The 22,042-nt window shown below is 40.0% G+C and overlaps 2 long non-coding RNA genes across 2 annotated transcripts; one reads left to right on the top strand and one right to left on the bottom strand.

Annotated features, from left to right (window-relative positions):
- Positions 1–729: 729 nt before the first annotated feature.
- On the top strand, positions 730–3,189 carry LOC142999024 (uncharacterized). The gene is made up of 3 exons (XR_012963245.1): positions 730–878; positions 1,421–1,523; positions 2,926–3,189. It is a non-coding gene; the product is annotated as an uncharacterized LOC142999024 (long non-coding RNA).
- Positions 3,190–3,737: 548 nt separating this feature from the next.
- Positions 3,738–5,023, bottom strand: LOC142999025 (uncharacterized). The gene is made up of 3 exons (XR_012963246.1): positions 4,820–5,023; positions 4,287–4,402; positions 3,738–4,029 (listed from the first exon to the last, which is right to left on the bottom strand). It is a non-coding gene; the product is annotated as an uncharacterized LOC142999025 (long non-coding RNA).
- Between the last annotated feature and the right edge of the window lie 17,019 nt (positions 5,024–22,042).

Below are 22,042 nucleotides of genomic sequence, written 5' to 3'. Positions count from 1 at the left end.
TGATACTTATTTTAGCATTTTAATGTTCTGCACTAATGAAGCAGCTTCAAACAAATGAATTACGGGTTACAGGTAGACGTATCGATTTCTGGTGTTTCAGTTTTAATTTGGTGGTTATGTCTCATACTGTGATCGAGGAGGGCCACTGCTGTAGACAGATAAAATAAGATTAAGATTCTGTCTCGGTTAACTTTAATCTGCGACAGGCCACAATCGCACAATTGTCTGTTGCAGCCTTAAGGTCGAAGAAAAATCCACACAAAGGAAACCCAACATGGCTGATATGAAACTTGACAAAACTTGCTACTGAAGAAGATAGTTTGAATGGCAAGTTTGACACAATGCTGCTTTAATCAGTTCCGAACAACACAAAATACAATAATGTGACCACAGAGCGTCATCCAAAGGAAAATGTGTTGGGCTAGGGGAAACCAGTCTCATTAACCTCTGGGTGGTGTTGAGGGAACAGGGAGCAACAGAGTGACTCAGCTTTAATATTAAAAAGACTTTATGCCTCTAGTTGTTATTATGAAATACAGTATCTACGGTGGCCGAGAACCGCCACCGCTGCAAATAAAAGAAGCGCTGCAAAAATAAAAAGCTGGTGCAAAAATAAAAAAGGCGATGCAAATAAAAGAAAGTCTGCAAAAAAGAAACGCTACTGCAAATAAAAGAAAGTCTGCAAAAATAAAAAAGTCGGTGCAAAAATAAAAACGGTGATGCAAATAAAAAAGCCACAACGGAAGTGGGTTACCGGGGACTGTTTTTGCCGATGCACCTGTGTGAGTAGAAGACGACGCCGACGCACCTGTGTGAGGAGAAGAAGACGGCGACGACGACGACGAGAAGAAACTACGAGTAGGAAAACGAACTAGAAAGTAAGTGAACATGATAGTGTTTAATGTCGCTACGTGTACTTTTTAATGTGTTATTTGGTTAGGCCAGGTAACCCCAGGTTTGAAGGTGAACTGGAGAATGCCGGTGTATTGTTAGCTTCGGCTAACACGGGGAGACCACTAACCAGATGTCAGTTTGACATCATAGCTGGAGTTTGAGTTATTGGATGACATCGTTTTGTTAGCGTGATGCCATCACACTCATTTATTTAAGTAGCTTCAGATTCAAACAGCTTCAGCAGCATTGGAGACACACTTTCTGGACCAACATCTGACTGTGACTCTGTGAGTGAGCTCGTTTTGTGGTGACTATCTACAGTGAAGACAGCTTATTACTGTCGTTGTTGTTGTTTGTATCATTAATAATCATGCTAACAATAATCTAAGGCGTGGGTAACAGAAGTTATGTGGATGAATGTGAAGTTTAAGCTGTGTGGGGTGGCCAGGGACCTTTGAGAAAGAACCATGACCATAATGTCAGATTGAATCCTAAACTTGACTGTTTTTGCTTTGTCATTTACCAGGTCATGTTTTGTCCATTCTGTGGGGTGAACCTTCCATCCGTCCTGGTATATTGTGGCTCATGCTGTAGAAATGTCAGGTTCCTAAGGAGTCTTCAAGATGAAGGTACATTTCTTTCTGACAGTTAATGAGGTTCTTAAACATGATGGATTGCTATGCTTTTTCAGAGAATATACTGTCTGTTAGTCATGAATATACCACTTCATATGGTGAAATCCATAACAGAGGCATGTGGAATACAATGAATTTGAAGACATGAAAAATTAAGAAAGTTTCTTAGTCTAGTAGGCTACTGATCCCTGTAAAAAAATCCTATGCAACAATTTTGAGTGTTTTGCACTATGCTACTTTTATATAAAGACATTTTCAATTAATTAACTTTAACGAGTGCATTGAATAGCTTGATTCCTCAATAACTAATCACTAACTACCATGTCACCCACACATGATAATCTTAACAATCTCATTTATTCACCTCTGTAAAAATTGAAAATGTTCATTATGCAGTTCATCATTTAGCCTCTAATATAGTGTCCTCCGTCCTACCCCTCAGGTCCTGAAGCTAGTACTCCAGTGGATGAACTTATCCAAAAATATTTCACAGAGGGCCATAGTTATGAAATAATAGTGGACTTACTGAAAACCAAACACAACACATCAGTCAGTTTTCGCAATCTACAAAAAAGACTAAAACATGCAAGCCTGACCAGAAGGATCAACTACACTCCAATTGCTACTGTGCAGGCAGCTATTTCCGAGGAGCTAAAGGGATCAGGCCAGCTTTTAGGGTATAGAGCGATGTTGCAGATTCTGAAACGGAAACACTCTCTTGTCGTCAGACAAGACGATGCACCTAATGGCAGAGCTGGATCCATGTGGAACAGAGAATCGCTGCAGACGTAGATTTGTTCGAAGGGCATATCATTCAATGGGACCAAACGAAACCTGGCACGTTGATGGGTATAATAAATTAAAACCTTTTGGAATTGGCATAAGTGGCTGCATTGATGGCTTCTCCAGAAAAATTATGTGGCTGAATTGTGGAAAGACGAACAACGACCCTTCAGTAATTGCTCAAAACTACATCAACTGTGTAGTTGAGCATGGAGTTTTTCCAAAGCGGCTCCGCACAGATTGCGGCACTGAAAATGGAATAATGGCCGCCATTCAATGTACCATGAGATCAGAGCATGCAGACGAGTTTGCAGGAGCTTAAAGCCACATGTATGGCACTTCAACATCCAACCAGCGGATTGAAAGCTGGTTCCGGAAACAAAGGTTTCTGTCACTTTTAATTCATTTATGTTTTACTTGACCCTGGATTATTGTATTTGCTGTATGCATTTATATTATTTCTCAGTTTAATGTATATTGCTGTGCTTTTTAAAGGAAAGGGTATATTGTAGTGAAATCTCCAAAAGGCATGAGTCAGTAGTAAGTGGACTTGTACATTAATCTAAACCTCTTGAAGAACGATGACCTGGATGAATTTGTGTTTTCTATCTAGGAGCCAATTTTGGATGGATCTGTTCAGTGACTTGAGGGAGAGGCATCTCTTCAATGGCAGCCCTGCAAACACAAAGTTCACCTCCTGGAGTCACCTTATTTATTATTAATTACGTAAAAACTGAAATAATGTGGTGCTCTAAAATGTGGGTACTTAACTGCACTTGAAAATATTTTGTAACATTTTGATTATAAAATTTAAGATTCACAATAAAGTTTTCCCTCATGTGCAATGCTTTCTCTAATATTTGATACTTAGTTTAACCTAAGATCATTGCTTGTCTTTGGGTCTCTGCATCCTTGTCCTGTAAGAAACTCTGGAGATAATTGTAATGACCATGAAAGTGAAACTTAATTGATGTGTTGCTCAGTGTGAACACTTTCCTGTACTTGCTCCTAGCAATTGTGGTTTCCCAGCATCTGCCCAAACCCTGAACCACATCACCAGCATCATGCCAGTGCAAGCAACTCCTGCTGGGGATGAGCATGAAACTCTTTTTGGAGAACTGCAACGACAGAGTGGTGTAAGAGCTCCTTTGCAGTGGGAATCAGCTGTAGAGAACTACATCACCCTGAAAAACATGGCTGGTCTGTAAAAATTTTAGGGACATATTTGTGTTGTGACAACACCAAAACAAACTTCTTTTTATGTGTCGTATTTGCTGCTGCTGTATATTGCTGCTGTCATTTTCTTCTCTCCCCTGTCATTTGGCAGAGGCTTTTGTCCAAAGCAACGTACAAATGTCTGTAATAAAGTTGTCTATGCCTGAAAAAATCTTAAAAAAAAAAAAAAAGAACAGTCTGTAGTTTTTTTTTTTATTTTTTATTTAAAGAAACAAGCTGAAGCTGCAAGCACATTCCTGATATCAAATACAATAAAAATGTGCGGTCTTGACAACAGTCTAAAAATGAAATGTTTAATATAATGTACACAAACATGGATCTCTAGGTCAGAGCGTGACACATTCTTTTAAGTAGTTTAAGCCTTGATTGTGTGACAATATTTTCAGACAAGGCTAAGTGTGAACGATAGACTATGTTTCGGAGCTACAATTACCAGAGCTGCTGAATCAGTGCTTGACTCTCCATCTGCAGGTTCCCATATCTGGAAGTAAAAAACAATATATCAGTGAGCACTTCAAATTTGATTGACAGAACTAGAGCTGAACAAATTTGAACATAAATATTGAAGTTTGTAAAATATGTGTAGGCCAGGACACTGCAACATTTACTGTAATTTAAAATGCTATTTTGGCACGTTTCATCAGAAACATGGCTTCTATGTAAAATCTAGAAACATTTTCATTTTCAGACAGAACTTACAATATAATCAATGTAAGACACAACAAATGTGGCACTCACCAATGTATCAGCTGCACTGAATTCTGCAGAGCTTGGACTCATGATGATCACCTCTGAATCCGACAAAGTCGTTTCGGAGGCTGCTGGTGTCCACAAAAAGGACAATTCATTATGATCTGCAAAAAACAAACAAAAAAAACAAGTATCATTAGGTTGCTTTGGATTTAAATTGCATGAACATTTTAGCCGTCAGTTCAATACCTCAATCTGACATTATGGTCATGGTATTTTCACAAAAGTCCCTGGCCACCTCACACAGCTTAAACTTCACATTCATCCAAATAACTATTGTTACCCACGCCTTAGATTATTGTTAGCATGACTATTAATGATACAAGCAACAACAACAACGATAGTAATAAGCTGTAGCCGTCAGTTGCTTCCACTCTCGTTAGTGGTCTCCCCGTGTTAGCCGAAGCTAACAATACACCGGCATTCTCCAGTTCAACTTCAAACCTGGGGTTACCTGGCCTAACCAAATAACACATTAAAAAGTACACGTAGCGACATTAAACACTATCATGTTCACTTACTTTCTAGTTCGTTTTCCTATTCGTAGTTTCTTCTCGTCGTCGTCGCCGTCTTCTTCTCCTCACACAGGTGCGTCGGCGTCGTCTTCTACTCACACAGGTGCATCGGCAAAAACAGTCCCCGGTAACCCTCTTCCGTTGTGGCTTTTTTATTTGCATCACCGTTTTTATTTTTGCACCGACTTTTTTATTTTTGCAGACTTTCTTTTATTTGCAGTAGCGTTTCTTTTTTGCAGACTTTCTTTTATTTTTGCATCGCCTTTTTTATTTTTGCACCAGCTTTTTATTTTTGCACACCAGCTTTTTTATTTTTGCAGCGCTTCTTTTATTTGCAGCGGTGGCGGTTCTCGGCCACCGTAAGTATCTGCAGTCAGTGTGCTGCTCTCTAGGGTGATGGGGTTTTTAATAAAGCCTTCCATTTACTCTTGTGCACTATATAAACTGAATCCACTGCAAAAATACTGTACATCAGGGTTGCTATGGTAGTGTAGCACGAGAGTGGTATTTGTCTGGAATGCCATGACGCTGTCGAATGACTTGATCAAGATTTTTTCTTCTTTGATCAAGGTGTACCCTCCCATAAGAGAGTGAAAAATACAGTTGGACGGTCCACCTTAAAATTATAATGTTCTCTATTATAATTGATGCCATCAAATTTCTACAGACCTTAATATTCTGCATGAACATTGTAAAGACCACAGAATTGGATGCACATATGGTTGCTGCAGGTCACTGCTGAACCTCTGCTGTGTATTGTACGTATGTGTGATGCACAATGGAGTCTGCAGTCATAAAGTCTTTCTTTGAGACATTTTTGTCTAGCTTGAAGAATTTTGAATAACCTAAATTGAATTGTCAGAAATGTATTCATGCTCTCATGCCCTTTCCACATGTCTGCAAAAAGGACACAACGCACACAGGAGGGCAAGCTTAGTGGAGCTCTCCTACTATTTCCTCTTAACTATGGTAAAATATCCTCTCCTATGTGTTATTATTACATTTTTTGTTTAATGCGTACCTACAAACCTTTTAACCAATTTTAATGTGTCTCAGAAATGTTGCAAATTCTTTCTTTTGCTTGCTTGATGGTAGAAGCCCAGAATCTACTAAAGCAGGAGGAAAACAGCGGCAAGGTTTCTGGACTAGAAGCGAGTGGAACCTACCTTAGCAAAAGCTCAAGGTGTTTAGGTGTTAGGTGTGTAAATTATATGCCAAATTTCACTAAACCAAAGCAGTGTTGACACATTTTTGTATGACCAAGACACTATTGAGCTTTGATAGATGAGCATCACAGAAATTGATTCAAGTGGGCACATAGATAATTGCCTTACATCTTTACGGAAATTGTCTGTCAAAAATTTGTGACATGACGGACTGATTATGTTAAACAAATTAAGTCCACAGTTTACAATATCTGCTGCACCTCGGTGGATGTCGCTTTCAGCTATTACAGCCAGCTTCCTCAAAGAAGGTCTATTTGCACATCATATTCACTTTATGGTCCTGTGTGTCCAATATTGTGGAGATGAAACCCGCAAAGTGGCCTCCTACACCCGATGATTGAAGATGCTATCTCCACCATTCAATCTTGCTTCTTTCTGCTGTTATGTTTGATGAATAGCTGGCTTGACATACAATTCCTCAAATCCCATTTTGATAGTAGGCTGTAGCATGAGGGACCTAGTGCCACTACACATGCACAGACAAATGACTTTGACAAGCATACAAACACATTAAACCCCAATTTGTATCGCTCTAACTATTATTTAGGTCATTCTCATCTAAATTCACACTCAATCTCTGTCTCTCTTTCTGTAACTCTCCATTTTCTGATACTGGTACAAGACTTGTAAAGAGAGGCAGATCGTGCATTGCCATAAGTAAATGCAAACCCAAAACAGCTAGTGTTATATCTCTGCTGCTGTGAGGAAAATGGGGTTTGCCCACAGGTCTTACATCGTTATTCCAGCGACCAAATAGTCAGAAAACGTCCCATTGAACTGAAAGCCCATTAATCTGATGCTCTGATGACCAATAGTTAAGATAGTCTGCTATCCTGAAAGCAAATACCCACTGCTCCAAAAGCCCATTGCTTTGAAAATATTCATCAAATGCCTGAAAGTGTTAAAATCAACAGTCACTAAATACAAAAACTCAAAGTTTGTATTTTCAGAGCAAAGTGCTTTCTGGGCAAAGGGTATTTGTTTTCAAGAATCGGGCTGTTGGCCTAATGGGCTTTCGGTCCAATGGGGCGTTTTTCGGACTATTGTGATGTCGAAACATGGGCTGTCAGACCTTTGGAATGCCACCATGACAACAGCGCTGTGGACAGCACTGGGTTTCTGCAGAGCATGCAAGCTCTTATCACTCATAAAGCGAGTCCCACCTCCTTACTTACTCCCATTTGTGTGATAACAATGATAAAACTCAGTGATGGCCCTCTGGATGCAATGAAGGCACTGAATCGTGGTATCACTCACCAAAGTTTTTCTCATCACCACCGCCCACACAGCAATGCTGATTATACAGCAGCATAACAGATGTTCATTTTTCTTGCCTCATCCACACAAAGCAGTTCCAGCCACTGACATATATTTCACCGTAGCAGTGCCTATACCGACAGATCACTGGCTGTCCATAATTTTTGTGTTGGAAGGAGGGAGGTAGATGTTAATATGCATGTGAGTAGGCATGTCAAAGAGACATACTGTGTGTGTGTGTGTGTGTGTGTGTGTGTGTGTGTGTGTGTGTGTGTGTTTGTGTGTGTGTGTGTGTGTGTGTGTGTGTGTGTGTGTGTGTGTGTGTGTGTGTGTGTGTGTGTGTGTTAGGGGCAAATATCCAAGTGTAGCTTAAGGCAAAAGCAATTTTAGCAAGAAAGGATAAAAAAAATTCTAATGCAGCAGGACGCTAGCCCATATGAACACAGCATCCGGTGGTATAGAGGGGCGTCAGCTGTAGAGAAGGGTCTGTAGAGCTCACGTGTAGGACCTGTGGCATTGCTAACCATGTTGCTTTCTGATTTGCATAGTGTAGATCACTGTGCAAGGGGGGAAGTGATAAGAAAAATGAAACAACAATGATATTTGTCGCCATTTAGCGCAAACATTGGTGGATGAGACGTTCAGATCACAATCTGTGCCCAAAATAATTTAAGAAAAGGAATAACAACACCAATAGGTCACATCCCAGTGCCAGAAGGACCATTCAAACATCTAGTCATAGATGTTTGAAATAGCTAAAGGAAACAACAGTTAAGAATCAAACAAAGGTTGGGATGTGTTTATCATCCTCAGTCTCAAGGGATGGCGGAAAGAGTTAACTCTTAAAGCCAAACTCACAAAGCTCATTTGGGTTGATGCTTTACCACTTGCACTAATGAGTTATTGCATGCAAACTATCAGAAGCACACATTTCGGGTCGACCAATGCCAGCTTTCTCTCCTCTGTTTGTCATCCCTTTGTCTTAATTCACATAAACATTACATCGCCAGGTTCTCTTTATGGTTTTAATTCTCTTCTTTTTCTCTGTTCTTTCGTCCTCCCCATATGTATACAAATAATCTGTATATGGCAATGTGTTACACACATGGACCCATGTAACAGAACCGTGACAATTTGCCTTGCACAATTATTTATCAGCAATAGCGTTACTATTCACCACCTGTACAACCCCACTGTACTAGTCACAAGCTCAAGTCACCGTTGCTGTGTATCACATTTCCTAGGTCTCATTATTTCTTTCCTTTTCTTTTCTTCCCCTCTATGTGTGTAAAAAAAAATCTCCAAAATGTTTCATGACTGCAAATGAAATAAAAAATGTGATTATCCATAGTCCATCTCAATATGCAAATAATTCACATCCAAACCCACATTCTTGTTATGAGGTGATACTGCTAAGCACCGACTGCTACTGTGTCACCCCAGACATGTGCCTTGCCAAAGAAATGTCTGTCCTTGTGTCACATAAGCCTCATTCACAAAGAGCTTTCTTTCTGTAAATGTGCCTGCAAATTGGGGGATGGAGGTCTGTGAGTGAGTGCAAGCCAGAATCCCGGATGATTTGATTACAGGATGAGAACCAAGGAACATTGCTGGTAGTAATGCTGGAACATGTCTCTGTGAATGAAAGCACAGCCAATGCTGTAAAGGCGGTGGTGTGGAGTGGTCGAAAAAGATTAGGTTGAATCTGAAACATGCAATGTCATTTGGGCAACAATCCACTCGGCAAACCCAGTGGCACTGCTGGGCAGCGTGGAGTGCTCTCCTGACAATAATTGTGAAGAAATGGTGCCATTCACCAGAACAGACCCTGTTACTCTGTAGGTGACAGATCATTTGTGTGCTGAAATGCATCAAATTAGAAATACTAAATGCTATATTCTTGTTCTCATTTGTTCTGAGGTTCTGTCCCACAAGTTGTAGTTGAGGATGGCACTTAACAAATTTTGTTAATAAATTTTATTTTAACCCATAAATGTCAGTTGTAACTCAATGTGGAAAAATGTTTCTATTGAGTTATTTACACAAAAAAAATATTAAGCTTCCAGTTATTTATACATGTATGTTTATTTATGTACTATCAGACAATGTATGCCTTTTATATTTCCCATTTATTCTTCCATTCATTAGATTTTACTTTTCATTCACTGTCAAAACAAGCAGAACTCACCTTAATTACTGAATCTGGAATAAAGAACCCATTTTTTTCTATAAACTGTGCTGGTTTCATTTTGTTGGGTCATAATAGGAAGTCACCCCTTCAACTTCCATTACTGGCTGAGAGATTGGCTGTGAGAAATGCCATATGCTCCCCCACTTATGCCTACTTGCTCTTCAGCAACGCAATAAAACTGCAACTGCTTCAAAAGCTAATTTTGGTTATATTGGTCAGCATCCAGTGTCATGTCTGGACCTATGCTCCATTTCTACTGCCGGATCCTTCAGTATTGCTGTACGGTCTTCTTACAGACCAAGTGTCTTGATTGTCATTTAAACACCATTTCTCAATTGAGACTCCCTAAACTGACATTGTTTTTTCCCACAGGTGTATTAACTAGAAAAAGAGAAAAAGGGAACGGTAGGACCTAGAATGCCTCCATGAGGAAGCATTGAAGAAGTATTGTAGGTCAATGAATTCAATGTCAAATGCCTGCCTCACATAAAATAACCAAGAAATTTCAGACTTGTTATAAATGCCATGATTCACAGTATCAAATGCATTATTCAAATCTAACAAAAAGTGGACAGTCACATTGTTTGAGTCATTTACTCCCTTTTCCCGAGTTTCAGAGCTGGAAATTTCCTGAGTAAAGCAAAGTTGAGGTGTGCCTGTAATTAGCAAGATTGCTAATGTCTACATCAGCTTTCCTAAATAGAGTTTTTACCAAAACTGTTTCAATTCAAAAACCTAATTGCAGAGATGTGTTGATTATTCTTGTTTCATGAGGGAGGTACTGGGAGGAATGGTGTCTAGTGCACATGTACTTGGCTTCATGGTTTGATGGTTTGATTGACATCAGAAACCTGTTCACTCACCCGATGCCATTCACTCATGTCTGTCATCTGCTCTGTATAGCTGAGCTGAAACCATGATTTATCAGTGCCTATGGTCATTGAAGGGGAGTTCTTGCCCAATCACATCGACACAGACAAATCCCGGTGAGGACGAGGAGAGAGGTGATTTCTGATCCTTCGCTTGTGTAAGTAACTGTTTCAGCAGCTGTCCTTGTGGCTGGGTGATCCTGCAGGTGAAGAGGTTGGATGTGGATGTCCTGGCCTGGTGTTGTGGTTGTAGGGCCTATTGGATGAACTTCCAAAATCTCTCAAATGACTCTGGAGGTGGCTTATGGTGGAGAAATGAACACTCATTACTCTGGCAACAGCTCTGCATGCCAATTCCATGATCTCTTAACTCTTAAGGCATCTATGGCATAATGTTGAAAAACAAACAACTCAACATTTTAGGATGGTCTTTTACTGACCCATCACACACACACACACTGTGTAGTGATCATGGACTATCTTTTGACAAATGAGAAATGCTAGCTAACCGTGATATATATGGTGGTGCTGCGCCTCATCAACAGGATCTGTGTGGAGAGAGTCTCGGACATCTGGTTTCTGGGCATCCACATAGAGGAGGACCTGACCCTTGGGCGCTTATACCACAGTGTTAGTGAAAACAGCACAGCAGAGACTGTACATCCTGAGGATCCTCAGGATATCCAAAAGGAGAGCACTGAGCCGCTGCATCTATGCGTGCCACAATGTTGGATTGCGCATCCCCTTGCACCTAGTCAGAAAGCAGGTTTGCCAGCTGCACAGTAGCAGAGAGGAGAGCACTCCATCACCTCGGCCCAGAAGAATGTTGGCTGCCCACTCCCCTCCCTGGAAGAACTATACAGTTTTTGCTGTCTCCAGAAAGCTCATGGCATCCTGAAAGTCTGTCAATGAGGCAACTCAGAGCACCTGTGCCCAAATCATCCTGGAAGCCTCATGACCCCCTATCACCTCCCCCGTCATTCAGGGGTGATGATGAAGACTAGGGGCAAGCTTAGTTAGCTCTGAATTTGCAGGTAGGGGGATGGTGCTGAACAGTGTTTGGTTTGCTTTGGCTCTTTGGCGTGTTGCTGCTGCAACATTACAGTGAATTGCTTATTGTTGATCTTGACATTTCGGTTATGACTGTTTTTACCCGATGTGTCCCCAGCTTTAAGGGGAGGGGTGTGCCAGCCTTGTGGCCTGTATTGTGCTTGTATGTTCATGTGTTTCAGGTAGGCAGGGCTGAGGCAACTAGGCGCACCTGGGCCCAAATCATCCTGGAAGCATTATAACCACATTAACTCTGCCTCCCTTTCCTTTATCTGCTTTTCTTATCCGGTGTCTCTTGATACTGAGTGTGTTCTTGGTTTTGTTCACCTGTTTGATCAAGCTCCAACCAATATGACTCTCCTTCTTCGCTTCTTTTAAGAGCCTTGATTCTCTCTGCATAACAATCTAATAGTTTTAGTTTATTCTTTGTGTTTTCCTTATTCCTCTCACTATTTCACGGCTTTGGAGTTGAGCCTTTAGGGTCAAGAGGATGCTTTGTCGCTGTCTAGGTCAATGCCTCCTGAGATTTCAACAATTCCTCTCAGATTTGGATATATTCCTCTGGCCCTGAGTGACATCAGCTATTTCTGCAGTCTGCTTTATCTCTGCTCTTTTTTTTTAACCTATTAACTTCTCTCAGGTTTCTCTTACCCTGTCCCTGTAGTTTGTGCCTTCGTTTTTGATCAGTTTATTATTTCTTCATATTTCTCCCTCTTTTATCTTATCTTGCTTTTAATCAAATGGTTTGTAGTCTTTTATTCGGGGTTGCATCTCTTCACATGCAATGATGCTTGCATGTATTTGATAAGGCTTTTTCAGCATCCAGGAAAATAACAGTCTCTGGTGAGATTTCAGGTACTTATAGAAGGTGCGAGTGTTGGAAAACAGTTGCCGACCCTTAAAGAAGCTGTTTTGTTTCTTCGAAATAATACCCAGCAACTCCTTAGTGATCCCTAGGTGGTAGAATGAGTTACCAAGCTCCACTCAAGTTCAAGACCTACAGCTCTTTTGTAAACGCCTTCTGACCAAATGTCTGGTCTTTTCTTTATCTCTCTATCTCTACCTGCCACCATGCTCTGCCTTTTGGCACCTATGCCCTGTCTCACTAGAACGTAGCTTCATGGCTCTTGCTCTCTTCGTATCCTTGGTTGTGTTGTGTTTAAATGTTACATGTACGTCACTTTGGATGATTATTAAGTGTCTGCCAAATGAGTCAATATAAATGTATGTAAATCTAAATAATGACAAAACATTATATACATTATATTTACTTAAGTGACAAAAATGTTAAGTAATCAATTCAATAAAAGAAAGTGTTAACATGGAGCTCTACAACGACATTTGAACTTTCTTCTTAAGTAATTAATGCATACAACAGACAGACAAACTCGCCTGCAGCCACAGTGAAATGAAACACACCACAAAGGGCACAAGTGCCCAAGCAAAAATAAACAGCTGTTTCCTGTTGTCAAGGAGAGCCAGAGGAATATGTTGCCTGTAGGCAGCATTATGTTATTATTCCAACAACATAAATCATTTCTTCATTGGAAGAAGGTTACATGTTTTCAGTCTCCTCTTCTGCAGATGTACTGTATTCTTACATGGTTGCTTGGTACGTGGCTTTGATTGGGTACATTTTTCACAACCAAACGCAGATGTTAGCGATATCTCTCATGACATTGACTTTCTCCTTTGGTCTTCAGTAGATTCTAATAAAATCAACAAGAGGCTGCCATTTTGCCAGTTTAGCTATCTGTTTCAGTGTTTTTAAATCTTTTTTGAACCAAGGCACCTTTTTTTACATTAAAAAAATGTTGGGGGGGCGGGCGCACGCTTCAAAATTTGCGCTGCGATTGAACACAACACTTCTGTTGAGGAGGGGGGGGAGCACTTCGCAATTTGCGCTACGATTGAACGCAACACTTCTGTCGAGGGGGGGTGCGTGCTTAGAAATTTGCTATCTGTCAGACAGTTTTCGGCACACCACGGCAAACCTGATGATCTCTCACGGCACACTAGTGTGCCGCAGCACACCAGTTGAAAAACACTGGTCTGTTTGGCATACACACCTGAGAGTCAAACTTCTGAAGGAAAAACAATGTGTTGACACAATGTCAATGGGCAGAGGCAAAGATGTTTTTCTCCCAATTTGGAAATTAGACACTGCTCTACCAGGAACTTTTCAGAGTAGGCACTATGTGGTCCATGCACCAATATAGCTACTGTGCAAGCATATTTCAAGTGGTGTCTACCCTGCTGTGCCTCTTATTCAACACACAATTGCTCATCTTAGAACATTCGTCATAAATATCTTTGTTTGATACTGAAAGTTCAGATTTTCCTATTGATCCATAGATTTTTCGTGACCACAAAAGATCCCATTAAGGTGTTGTTTGCATCCATGTAAACGTTTGTGTAATGATTCCTTTCCTCCTAACGTTTGAACAACAACTGCAACACTGGTCAACTGCAATCAATGGTAGTCCATTTTCTGCAACCCTTTCCCCAGCTGCATCAGTGAATTGTTCTGGGGAACAATTGATGAACCTGATAAAATTGAACCATTACCGTCGAGTGGAAAGTTTTTTAGAGGCATAGATACCACTGTGCAATTGCATAAAACAAGACAACATGTTAGAGTAGAAGGAGAATCGAAAGAAACAAAAAGAAGGGAATTAGAGGCATAGAAGCCTGGAGAAGAGAAGAAGAGGAGCAGAAGAAGAAGAGTCAAGAAACAAGACAGAGACCCAAGAAATGTAAGAGTATGAAGCAAGAGCCAAGAGGAGAGAGTACCTGCTCCCTCCAAGACGCCATCTTAAATACTTACTAAATACTTATCCTGGACATTTACATATGTTTGTCACAAACCAATATATGGCTGTCTCACCTGTTCCCATGAAACACTCACTGACGAGAGAATGAAATGTGTGACTGCATCCGCAACTTTCATCATGGATTCTAAAATGTGCATTTGCAGCATAGGGTAGATGACAAAATGTCCAACCTTTCACTGTGATCTACACAGTACATGCAGCACATACTGTGCATTCAGATATCACTACCAATCAGCCACAGAGTCACACCATAGATTGAGGGAGGTCAAGCATACAGTAAGTGTAGCTCTCCAGCAAAGCTTGTTCCATTAACCCATTGTAGAGTCTAAGTAGTTAAGGACACAAAAGACTCTGCAGCCCAGCACAAGGGAAACCCGATAACACCAAAGAGACACAAACCCCTGCACAAAGCAAACCATCGATCCAGCAAAAGCGTAGTACTCCCACCTGGACATGTCACAGTGACAATCTCAGCATCACTCTGAGAGACTGCTCTGGACAGCACAGTATAGATGCAGATGGAAAATGTATTATTAAATGTACTATGAATGATGTATGTTGGATTATGTGAAATGTACTGTGTTTTACGGAGACTACTAAGAATTATTGTCTAATATATTGTCCAAATGCATGTATCTGTATATTAAACTGTTTCCTAGTGCCCTGTACTGTATGTATAGCTCACTCCAATGACATATTATTATGTGAGGTCATACTCAATCACACCAAAATCACTGTCCTCTGGGGCAAGGACGAAGTGATGGAACATGATGGAAGAGATAAGAAATAACAACTGACACCCAGATCTATTTTCTGCAAATGTAGAAATTGCATGTGGCTCAGTATTTGTTCAGTGTGTGATATCAGAGACATACTGTATGGCAAAGTAGGAAGGAGGCACATTGTGTTTGCTAAGAAGTGTTTCTCCAAAATGCAGCTACTTAAGTCTAACAATGCAGAGTGTTGCCATGGAATAACCTGCTTGTCATCTCTTCACTGAGGAGTGAAAAACGATGCAGTATTCTCAAGCAATGGTGAAAAGCAACCACATGGACTTTATCAGAGTTATTCAAAGTGAAATAGGAACAACCTCTGAATTGCAGTGATGGTGCCGCTTTTTGAGGAGGGGAAGCAGATTGTTTAAACCCACTCTGTATTTCAAACAGGCGGCACAATGCTGCCTTTTCTTGACATTCCATTAAAGAGGCTAGGCTGCAGCTCCCACGTAGAGATGAACTGGGCTGGGCAGCACGAGTACTGGGGGGAGGGGAGGGTGGGTAAATGGGACTGCAAGAGGATGGCTTGAGTCATACTGCCATCTAGTGTCAAATTAGACATCAATAAGTGCTGTACATGGTTATGGTTTATGACAGAACTTCCAAAAAACAAGTCAGGTTATTGTTCCTTTGAGGTAAATGACACAATTGTATAATTTTTCAAAATAATGACGTTGCAGGAGGTGTAACTACTGTAGTAGGATCAATAAAATGCCTTGCTATTGAGCAACAGACCTTACTGTCCAGATTTTTACAAAAAACAAATACCAACGTTCTTCATATAGCTTGGCCCCCTGCAGGTTACAAGTCCAATTTTAAATCGGCTGCTAAGACTTACAAGTTCCCTACAGGCAAATGTCTGTGGCTTTTGTACATAGAAATGTTTCTCTCACATGCAGTAAGGTGAGCATGCAGTGAGTTAAAATAGGTCATGCCATGAGGTATGGTGAATGTAGTCATGCTTATAGTCAACATATGTACGGTGTAATATGCTTATGTGACATGATGTAAAACAGTTTGAACACACACACACACACACACTGCAGTAAGTAGGATATACACCTTCTTTCTTTTTTGCATTAAATACTGGAAATTAGCCAGTGATCAGTGTTGTCCACTTCTAAAATATGATGTACCTATAATCTGACATGGAGTTTAATTGTATTTGTACAGTTACTTATTCAATTATGTTTTGCCTTTGCTGCCAGGAGCAACATCTAAGTACAGCGATGGCAGTCTGGCAGTGAGCCCAACACTTTGGTCGAGAGCAAGCCACTGCATTTTGACAGTTCCTGGCCAGATAGCAACTAATTCTGTTGTTGATAACTGAGTCTTTCATGGGTCCACTCAGTCCCCCTGAATTTAGAGCTGAGCCTCGTGTCTGGGTTTGGTCCCAATTATATTCTGTCTAACTGGGTCAAGTAAGGTCTCATTTTAATGCCCAGGGTCTCAGGTATGTATGTCAATATGTCTCGTACTCAAGAGGATCCCAGCAGACTCCCTTTCAGCTCTGATCATTTGGTGCATCATTATCACAGCAGGGGAAACATTTCGAGAGGAGAAGTAAAGAGTAAAAGGAAGTGCAAATAAGATGGAGACAGTGTTTACCGACATGAGAAACAAGTTTAAAAAAAAACTGCTGTTGAATTGGTGACATATCACGCTGCTGCCAGTGTTGATGTTCTCTCTTTATGTGGATTTGTTTGGATTGAGGGATTGGTGTATTTATCCTTGAGTCCCTTTCAGGTCTGGACTCCTGACTATGAAGGTAATGGTTTTAACAAGTAGAAAATACTGTCGTAGTTTTGAGTAAAGCACACAGAACACTCTCTGGTTCATCTTAATCAACTATTCAAATAACATCAACAACAGTTTAAAATACTGAATTATTCGGAAATATGACCGCATCCTTTGCAAGGCATTAAACAACAAAGAAAGAGAAGATTCAGCCATAAGGCACAAGGTAAAAGTATATACATATACAAATACTGATTACTGATTCAATTACTAATCAAACTACTGGTATCACACAACAAACACAAGTACACCTGGGATAGTTTGTACCAGACCAAACTATGTTATTGTCTCGTGAAGATCTAAATTGTTATTTTAAAAAGATTTGACAAAAGAAATGTTTAAATTTAATTTATGTTGCATATTGGTGCAATATATCAACACCTTCAATAAGGTATAGACATAGAAATGCAAGAGCAAGACTTGAAAGAAAGAAAAATGTACTTGTCAATCCTTGATAACACGGCTGATACATACGCACACACACAAACACACATACACACACTTCCAAAAACACATATCCCCATCAGTCTTTCTGATTTGATGGGTTGTGTTTTTTTCGGAGGTCATGGAAGATCAATGTTGACTTCATGGTGTAATCATCTGAGGAATAAAATTAGCATATTTTAGCACCGATTGAGTTGTCTCACTGGCAGCCATAGGGAGGAGTGATTAGGGATTGATTGTCCCAGCAGGAGCAGTTGTGAAATTCAGGAGACAAGTAAGGAGGAAAGAGAACAAGATGGAGGCAGTACGACAAAAAGTGAGAAAAAATTGCTTTGATTAAAGCCTGAGGTTACATTGTTTTAAGATACATTTTTACCATTTTTGACCTGCAGCAATTTGTCATTGGAAGCAACAGATTTATCTCACAAGAACATAATTACCAAAAGCAAGTATGTTGTCTTAAGCAATGGTGCGCATCAAGCCTTGAGGCTATGTGAGGAAGAATGCAACGCTGCAGGAGCCGATTGGCTACAGCCTTCTGTGACACATGAGTGACCTATCAGAATGGATACGCAAACGTAGCATTCCTCATTTGTTAAAAATGTAGTCAAAAAATGGCAAAATGGAAACAAAGTTTGCCTCCTGCTTTATAAAAATCCAATCATACTCAAATACACATCTCTTAACTAATTATCTTTACTTGCTACTTACTATGGTGTCATCGAGTTTGGCAACCGTGAGATGTGCAAACACTAAAAAGCAAACCCAAACAAATTTCCTAAAAAAGTTGAGTGTTAAATGCATTGATTTCAAAATTCTCTTTTCTTCACACTTAATTGAAAACCGAACAAATTTAGGATAATGTTTTTACTGATCAACGTAATCGTTTTTTGCAAATATTAACTCAATTTGATGCCTCAAATTCATTATCAATAAGTTGGGACAGGAACATGTTTACCTCCTTTCCTTTTAACAACAATAAGCAATCGTTATCGGGAATTGAGGAATCTAATTGTAGTTACTAGTTGCAGCCATCAAATTCAGAATGACTGGATTTCTACAAAATACAACACAGTCAATCACTCAAATTTTATTATCTTGTATTTGCACTTGCACTTGCGTTTGTGTTTTCAATTACATTAAGGTAAAATAGTATTTTTGAATCACTGCTGCCCTCTTATTATGTGTCATTAATTATCAAGGTTATTTCTAGCAGTTAGGAGAAGTATAGGAGCATAATTACCAGTACAAGGACACTTAAGGTGTGTGTTCATCCTTAATCTTTCCACACACCACACCACGGTTTACCCTCATGTGTTTTGGTGCTGTGACTTGGTGGTGTGGGGAACCATTAAGGACATCCGCCTAATGTGAAAAAACAGTGTAATACGTGCAAACACCAAGGACTCGTTCCATGCACGATCACGAGAGTCCGATTCTGCAGTTCCCATTCCAAATATATCAGCATTTAATTCCATATAGTCAGAGTTTCATCCTATATTCTCATGTATCATTTATTTCTATTTTCTGAATAGCATTACATTATCTATGTATGTCTGGATTTATGGATATGTATAGAAGATAGATAGATAGATAGATAGATAGATAGATAGATAGATAGATAGATAGATAGATAGATAGATAGATAGATAGATAGATAGATAGATAGATAGATAGATAGATAGATAGATAGATAGATAGATAGATAGATCTTATCTCTCCCTTAGTTTTTTTCAACAAAAGTGAAGCATTCGTCATTCTTTATTGTCTGGCTGCTTCCTCATAAATATTCATATACAGCTTCAAACCTCTGACATTAACTATCACAGTAGACAACAAAGGGCTCATATGCGCTGCATGCCAGTTGGTGTCAGAATATAAAGAGCCCATAAATGTGCCTGTTTGAGCAGCTGTGCATATCATTAAAAAGCCCTCTGTGCAGTTGGTCTCTCTCAGCAGGATAAAGGTTACATCACATTCATTTACTGTGGCTATTACCTGTGTATTCATACATATTTGCTCCAGATGCCATTACACTTGGTACAGAACATCACAGAGTGACTGACAGATGCCAGAAAAGATTTGATCCAGAGGATGAAGGTGGAAGCTCAACTCTTGAACTACACCTCTGCAGCTCTCACATTTCAGCCATGAAATGAGACAGACAGTCCAAATGAGAGAACAGCTCAGGCTAATATCCCATTACATTGTTGCTTACTACTGGTGTCTGGGTGTAGCTTGGTTGCCCAATTTTGGAAGAAGAGACTGCCAGAAATAATTCCCTTGAAACCTAAAGAGACATTCCTCAACATTACCGGCAGAATGTTCCATATCTAAACCCGCCAATTCCCTGTCAATCATGTCTGAATTCTTCTTTCTACCACAGAGAAAGGCACACACAAAGTGACACCTTGTGTTGCTTGGGGGTGGCATTCAGCCACAGTGGCTCATATCTCAGCCAAAAAAATTCAATAGCATTAATTAGTAAGTCCTTTGTCCTTGTGTTTTGGATTTGCCCCTCTGCTTCCTGGATAAAATACTTAAGGCAAATGCTCTGCCAGACCAGAGGAGCGTCTGCTCATAAAGTTTGTGAGACTCAAATCTGGCACGTACTGTAATGTCTCAAACTACAGCTTACGTGCTAGGAAGGGGTAACAGGGTGTGGTTTGTGTTTTCTTAACCCTCTTCTTTCTCTCGCTCCTGCCCTGTTCTCTCGAGTATTAAGGGAAATTGGTGTCCACCTAGGCAGCCCTGCCTCGCTGCCCTTTAGCTAACGAGGGCAAATCTTGGTTCGGTGCGAGGTACAAAGGAGCACACCTGAGGAGTTCTCACTCTCTCTCATTTTGTCTCTGTGATAACCTGCTCTTTGATCAGTGAATTTGAGTTACTTGTTGTTGTTGTTTTGACTTGACGTTTGGTTGGTTCTTGTCACCCCTTTGTTGTTTGAGAAATCTACTTTGTAGAGAAGCCAGTAAGGTGCTTCAGTTGTTTCTTTTCTCACAGGTGGCCTGGTTTTGTCACGTTGGTTTCTTTGTTTTGGAATATCCTCTTCGTCCCATCCTCCCTCCCATTTTGAGACCCTTGTCTGCAGTTGTACATGTGTTTGTAATAAATCACTTAAACTCACTTATTGGTTGTCATGCATGTTGTCGTCCCTGATTTCTCCAAGACCAAAAGAGGGATGTAACGCTACACCGCTTTCAAAGTTGTTTAAAAAGCTGTACAATCCACACTACATGACAGTGTTGTCTTATATTCCAGTCTCTTGAAGTCATGACTCTACATGACTAATCAGCAACACAGTGACATCCTCCACCATGATCTCTCATTCCTAAGGAGTTTGTCCTTTCTCAAAGTTACTCTTTATCACCTGAAAATTGACACAGCGTGATAGATGATTGTCCCCTTGTCTTTGCCCTCATTTGCTGTTGCCCTGATTGTGAGTCACAACGTGATTCTCACCACATATTTTGGAGTCACTGATGGGTGCAAATATTGAACACAGTGGATATCTCCCTAGCTTTCATGATGCCTTGTGAGCCTTTCAAATCACGCTGACCAATTTCCATGAGGCTCCCACCTTACAGGAGTGGGCTTTGCTGTGCTGCAGATCAAGAGTTTGTATCAGCAATGGTCCAGATGTGGTTGGTGAGTGGGAAAATCAGGCCGTAATCTATTTTTAATTTAGCATGAGTAACTCTTAACATACACTTGAGATTCAATCATATTTTGAAAACATTCAGTATTTTCACTAAAGTAGAAAACACAATGAGACACTTGCAAGAACACAACAGCATGTTTGATTAAGCAAAGGGCAAGTGGCCATAGGCATGGTTTGCAATGATTTGTTATGTAGCACAGTGGACAAAAATGCTGTATCAATATTTAAGAATCTAAATTTTTGATTGTATTTTTGAAACATTTTTGCTCCTGCATATAAAAGAGGCAAGATATTTACCGTACTGGGAAAACTAAATAATATAGACTTAGAACCGAATTTAGATTATTTCCTAGTTGTAGTAATTGTTTGGGCCATATGTTAAACTATCACAACATGATTCTAAATTTTACTTTTAGACAAAGTGTGGAACATCATGTCCATAACGCACATTTAGCTTGAAGTGAAGTTGTGAGGATGCTCTGCCTTCAGACAGCTGAAAATATTGAGCACATGCTAACCTTCAACATGTCCATCTGTAGATGTGTTAACCCTGATATGTTATCACCTGTTCACAGCGCCCTTTGATTAATGATTGATTATTGAATGTCATCACTAATCACTAATTTAACATATCAGCTCTGCATGCATAATGGTAAATAACAAGTTAGTCTGACACATTCTTCTCATATTCATGTTTTATTCATGTTTGTTTGTTTTCATTTTTTTGGCTGCATGATAGTTCAGGTTTGCCTGTAGAGTCTTTGCACACATGTATCATAAGCACCGACACATAGGACAGCAGAAGTGACATTGACAAAGGAAACAACAGCTCCTGTATACCGTTTGCACTCATTGCTTTGTAGGAGCCTGAATTCAGTTCAATTTAAGATTTATAGATACTTTATTTGGCAGGTCACATGGAATTCACAATGTTTATCACATGCAACTTGAAATTTGTCTTGCACCCCCTGGTACACACACAAACACATGAACGTACATACATGTATGTACACATGTATTACAGAGGGGTTGCCTATGGACGAGCTACTGCCCCCCCTGCCGCTCATGACCTTCATCTGGAACTGGAGGTTTCATGACAACAGGTATGAAGAGGTTTAAGAAGA

This window comes from Genypterus blacodes, unplaced genomic scaffold (genome assembly GCF_046128005.1).
Source record: "Genypterus blacodes isolate CSIRO-AG114 ecotype Tasmania unplaced genomic scaffold, CSIRO-AGI_Gbla_v1 ptg000040l_1, whole genome shotgun sequence".
Classification (NCBI taxonomy): domain Eukaryota; kingdom Metazoa; phylum Chordata; class Actinopteri; order Ophidiiformes; family Ophidiidae; genus Genypterus; species Genypterus blacodes.
Note: the sequence above shows the minus strand (reverse complement) of the source record. Positions and strands in the feature narration are given on the sequence as shown.